Below are 6,000 nucleotides of genomic sequence, written 5' to 3'. Positions count from 1 at the left end.
GCGCTGCAGGACTCTGCGAGCCCGGCCAAACTCCTGCCGCAACAGCAGTTGCGGGGACCCAACGGCTCCGCTGCGCAAAGCCCTGCTTCTCCAGGGCGATCGTGGCCTCCCGGCAACACACGCGTCTGGGCGAGCAATCGACGCGATCCGGCGCCCGGACCGCTCAGCACAAGAAGGACGGGTGGGGGCCCGCGCTGAGGAGGAGCCCGGAGTCAGCCCCGCCTCTCTCCCCTCGGGGATGCCGGGATGTTTACAGTCCTGGCAGCAGCAGCAGCAGCAGCAGGAGGCTGGGCTGCTACCGCCGCGGCCGCTCGGTTCGCGCACGGGGAGCCGCGCAGCGAGCGTCCAGCGCGGCCCGGCCCTGCCTCGGCTCTTGGGTGCAGATCTCTCCGCGGAGGCAGCGAGGCCGGCTCCGGACCCCCGGCGCGAGGAGGAGGAGGGAGACCGAGGGCTGTCTGGTGAGGCATGGGGGAAGGAAGGGGCCGCGGCGCGCAGACCGCCACTGTCGGCAGCTGCTGCCGTAACCAAGACACTCCCTCTCCCTTCCTTGCAGGCAGCTACCTCACACAGGGCAGCCGCGGCGTGAGGATGATCCCACCTCCCGCCTGGCTCCATTGGCCACCATCACTAGTGATTCGGCTCCCATTGGCTGCAGCTGCTGCCGCTCCGCCCGACGCAGGGGGGTGGGGAGAGTGCGTCTGTCCTGAGCCTGACTCCTGTGCAGTTTCACTCTGAGGAGGGGGCGGCGGCACGTGCTTAGCGCCTTGGGCGCTGAGCCCTGGTCTCTTTCCCGGTCTGGGCCGTGGGGCTCTCCAGCCCTTGCTGCGTGCCCGGCAACACCTGCCCGTACCCTTAGTAGCAGCAGTGCGGAGGCGGCAGCCGGCCGGTGCGTGTTCTGGTGGGGGTTGTTTGTATGTATGGACTGGGCGTTATTTTAAGGGGTCTTTTTTCCTGGAGCCACAGGGTCTAAAGGCGGATTTGCTCGGTCTTTGGCTGAGAGGGCTGCAGAAAACAGTCCACAGGGAATAGAGGCGGCTCAGGCCTCCAAGAGCTTTAACGTCAAGAAATGTCATTGCTTAAATTGGGGCTAAAGCCATGTTTCGAAGCTAGCTTACTCCTGGTGGGACTTGTTTGAATACCTTTCTGTTCTGCTGCGGATGGTGAGGGAGTTCTGTCCCTCAACCTGGGAAAATGTGGTATAGGGTTTTTGTTTAAGAAAAAAAAAAGGTAATCTTTTTGATGGGGTCTGTTGCACCTTGTTTTACATCTTGTGATTTAGTCATTCTTTGCCTCTGAACATGCAAACACTTTTACATATGTATATCTTTACAGGGCGTTTGTTAGGTTATCCTCATTCTCCTTTCTCAATCTCACCTTTTCATGTCATTTTTAAAGTTAAAACTAAAACTGAAACGTCTTCCCTTTCAGAAATGATATATTTTATGTTTTCATTTGTTATTGTGATACTTTTTATGGCACATCTGTTGTTTTTTCCATATTGATGGATGTTCCAGTCTTGTGGGGAGGGCTTTGGAGCTGTGCTCTGGCTTCGCTCTAACTCCAGGCAAAAACCTGTAGCTTTACTGCTCCATGCTCGGGCTCGGGGCTCCGGTCCAAAGCCCTGCTTGTAGGTAGGCTGGAGCTCAGATAATGCTAGGAAGTTTTTTGGTCAATGTAGGCTCAATTCTGTAAGTATGTCTATGCTACAGCCTATGTCAACACAATTTATATTGCTCAGGGGTGTGAATAAACCACCCTCCATCCTGAATGACTTAAGTTACGCCAGCATAAGGTCTCCCAGTGACATGCTGTCCTGCTGACATAGCTTCTGCCATTCCCAGAGGTGGTTTTATTATGCTGATTGGAGAGCTCTCTTCCATTGGCATAGAGCATCTTCACTAGATATGCTGCAGTGGTGCAGCAGCATTGGTACAGCTATGCTTCTGTCAGTGTAGATATGCTCTTAGTGGAGTTGCTTCAACATCCTGTTTCCATGCTAGTGCTATACTTAGTCGTGCTTTGTGAGTATGCATTCCAAAGTTTGATACTGCTTCAAGCAGCTGTGCATTATGGATGATTTTGCAGAGCTTTCAGGGATCTTATGGTGATTCAGCCAAGTGTGGGAAGAAGCTATTATAAGTTCTGCAGTCCCCTACCCCCGCCAGGAAAATCCTGTGATTATTTGTGACTTATCTCCAAATTCCTTGAGGACCTACAGCTATTTGGGGACTGTTTCTTGAGTATGGAATTATCTAATATAGATTAATGATCTGGAAATATATGGATCAGTACTGATTTTTGGATCAGTTGGCAAAAGAAGTTGGTCACTGTGGAAGCAGCATGTAGCCATAGGCCACGTATGTGTACTGGAAAGTGTATACAAGTAGGTTGCTTCTGGACAGGTTGACCCTAGACCAGTGGAAATTAGCTGGCCAAAGAGGCCATTCTTGCAGTGGCTGGGGTATTGTGGGCAGCCTTTGGTGGGCTGATTTGCCACTTCAGTTGTAACATGACACTGACCACATATGGGCAGCAGAATGATTCAGGTGACATGATTCCGACTCAGTTGAGCTTAACTTTAGGGGTAAGTGTAAAGATAGTCAATATGAGTCATAGCACAGCTAAGATACTGTTGAAGGACTTCTGTTTGGATTACAGGGTGTTTGGATTACAGGGTGTTTTAAAATCATGAGGAAGAGATCTGTGGTTAGACATGAATTATTTCTCTAGTGAAGATAAACTTTCTTTGATGCATGTTAAATGTGAGACAACTGTGATTTCAGTAATATAGTCATGATTTTGTAGTTAAAAAGTTAATCATTTTAAGTGCCATTATCTAGCACTGTTTAAACAGTACACATACAGTTATGTAAGGGAAAGTAACAATACGTTGTTTATAATTCAAAAGATAATACTATGATAACCTCTGTTATGCTAAGGAACTCTATTTACTTAATTTTGTTAGACCAGCAGCTTTTGCTTGTTGTTGAGTGCAGGAGGCAATTTACTGACAATTCACTTTATTTGACATTGAGGAGCTTGCACTTAAATGTGTTGACCTTATTTGTAGTTAAAATAAAAAAATGGTCCAAGTCTTATAATTTAATAATTTGTTTCTTTTAGATCCATTGGATTAATTTATGTTTGTATCCTAATCATGGTCTAAGGTGCATACATTTGACTGTCATTGAGATGCTAGTGATAAGATCTAAATTTCTTTCCCTGAGGGATATTTGCATCTTTTTTTGGTGTTTGGCAGATGTTTCAGTTGGATGCTTCAGAAAATTTTAATTCTTTTATAGGAAGAAAGATAAACCTGTTTTTAAGATCAGGTAAACTTTAATTCCCAGTTTTTCCAAAATAGTTTATTCCTCAGAAAAGATCTGGTATTAATGAGGAACACACGAGGGTTATTTTCTTTTAAATACTTTGTTTTATTGGTTCCTGTACAAGTGACTGCAGTGGATAGTTATAATAGTTGAAATTCATACAAATATGAGGAAAAAAAGGTAGTAGTAGAAAAATGCATTGGATTCTCTTGTGTTCAGTTTCTCATTCTGCGGATTTTGCTGTGGTATCTGAGCACCTTCCAGAAGTTGACTAAAAGATCTAATGTTTGTCACCCGTGGTTCCTTTTTCTTCTTCCTTTCATCTCCCCAGGAAGAATTTGTTCTTTTGGTTTTTTTTTTTTTTTTTTTTTTTGTTTGCTATGTGCTTTATTTATTGAAGACAAGGTTGGGTCTGCACCCCATTTAGAAAAAGGCACAAGGTTTGAGGTGGTAAGCTGCAGGAATGGGTGAAAGCATAGGTTAAAGTACATTGTTTTCACATAACATAGACAAGTTTTGTGGGACTTGTTTTTCTGGAGGCTCTTTTCTGTGTATATGCTCTGGTCGTTGTATCTAGAAAAGGTCCTGTCAGTCAAAATTATGCTATAGAGTTGTAATTAGATGTTTCAATTCATTAGTCTTGTCACCAAATTTTAAAATTAGAGGGTGGCTTTTATGTATCCAACAATAATATGGTATGTCTAAGGGTAGTTCCTGCCTTTTGAATTATCATTTGCCTCCTCTTAGCTCATTTGTAAAATCTAGTTGATCGAGTAAAATGTATGACCTGTCCAGCATCTGTTTTTGAGGGCTTGTCTTCACTACTGGCTAAATTGGTGGCGCTGCGATCGATGAAGCGGGCATTGATTTAGTGGGTCTGGTGATGACGCAATAAGTCAATGGGCAAGCACTCTCTTGTTGACCTCAGTACTGCATGTTCCCGAGAGGCGGAAGCTATGTTGATGGGAGAGTGTCTTCTGTCAACATAGCACAATATAGACACTACTGTAAGTTGATCTAAGCTACACTGAATTAAGTTGTGTATCTTACACTACTTACGTTATGTAACTTCAAATCAGTTTACCCGCTTAGTGTAGCCCAGGCCTGAGTAACTTATTTCATTGTTCATATTTAAAGCCTGAATCAGCTTCATTTGTCCTTTTGTTTCCTTCATCCAGTGGGTCTACTCAATATGGAGAGCTGGAGTGTCTGTTCCTCTTTAGACCCCTGAGGAACTGAATAGAAGGTAAATGGACATGGAGGAAAATGTGAAAATCCTGAGTATCTGCCAAGGAGGGGCACATCAGTGAGGCTCTCAAGAATTGCAGGGATAAGTGTGTGTGTGTGTGTGTGGTTATAAAGCCCTCTAAAGAGATGGTACAGTCTTCTGTTTGCATGTATTCAGAATAGGTGTGTGTATCTGTTATATTGGATTGGAACACCTTTTTAATATAGTTACCATTTTTAATGCATGTAAACATTCGTAAGCCAACACTCAAGACTAGGCAAGTCAGTACATGTGTAACCATCGAGGAGTACTTCTTTGAAGAATAAACAGGACATACTTGAAGGACATTTGTCTAAACTTGAGAGTAAGACCCAAATAAAAAGATACAATAGAAATTGTGCAAGTCACAGAGAAATTTACATGTCTTACTGATGAGCTGGAGAGGAGGAGTCATGAATGGGCTGACTGAATTTTCAGTTGCAGGCCACCAAATAGCTAAGGGAGAATGATCAGAGTTGTGACTAAAAAGTGACAATATTTTTTGCTGGATAACTGGGGCTGAAATTTCTCAGGATTGGTTAGTAAAACCTGATAACGTCCTGGACAAATCAGGACTGGAGGCTGATACTTTTTTTACATGTAAGCATAAAACTTTACATATTAAGGAATATTCTTACTTTGTTCTATATATGCTTTCAGAAACTGATCTTATTTGTGCGTGGCTACTCCCTCTCAATTTAATCAAAATCTAAGGAATTCAAGTTTTAACTTTAATAAAAACAAAATTTCTAGCTTTTACACCTACAAAGAAAATTTTTTGGGATGTAAACTGACAAGCAAGAGGGAAATGCTAGTTGAACATGGGACACTCTGAGGTGGTATTTGAGAAGGTTTGGTTGGAGGAGTTTCTCTTTATGTTGTCCATTTGAACTAGGGGTGACCAGATAGCAAGGGTGAAAAATCAGGATGGGGGTGGGGGAATAATAGGCGCCTATATAAAACAAAGCCCGAAACGTTGGGTCTGTCCCTATAAAATCAGGACATCTGATCACCCTAGTCTGAACAGTGGGGAGTTGGGTGCGTTTCTTGGCTGGACTCTGCTCTGTCCACTGGTGGGCAACTGTGGTGGTGGGCTGGGTTGATAGTCACTATTTGAGAAACATTTGCCTTCATCTGCATGTAGCTCCTATGTTAGATTAGCAAACCAGTTATATTAAAGACCCTTTGAAGATGCCGTATTGCTGTGGGAGGTTGGCCTAATGGTACATTGCTCCTCCAAAACCACCACAACAAAAACTGTGGTAGAGGCCATTTGAATCCTTATTCCTCAAACAAAAAATTTGGACTCACCTAACTCAAGCTCTATGAAATTTGTTGTGCTGAGTATTCAGTTTTTGTGTATCAGCCTGATGTTGACAGACTCCTCAGGACTAGAAGTTCTTT

The 6,000-nt window shown here is 44.0% G+C and overlaps 1 protein-coding gene across 2 annotated transcripts in view; it reads left to right on the top strand.

The window, feature by feature from the left end:
- The first annotated feature begins 243 nt into the window (after positions 1–243).
- The window catches only part of NEK7 (NIMA related kinase 7), a 152,547-nt gene continuing 146,790 nt past the window's right edge, over positions 244–6,000 (top strand). Inside the window, exons 1-2 of one of the 2 annotated variants that reach the window (XM_032770908.2) lie at positions 384–458; positions 4,508–4,575. The gene's annotated coding sequence lies outside the window, so the exon portion shown is untranslated. Of the gene's footprint in view, positions 459–4,507; positions 4,576–6,000 lie in introns of both variants that reach the window. The other variant, XM_032770907.2, reaches the window with a different exon arrangement.

Source organism: Chelonoidis abingdonii, chromosome 7 (assembly GCF_003597395.2).
Source record: "Chelonoidis abingdonii isolate Lonesome George chromosome 7, CheloAbing_2.0, whole genome shotgun sequence".
NCBI lineage: Eukaryota > Metazoa > Chordata > Testudines > Testudinidae > Chelonoidis > Chelonoidis abingdonii.
Note: the sequence above shows the minus strand (reverse complement) of the source record. Positions and strands in the feature narration are given on the sequence as shown.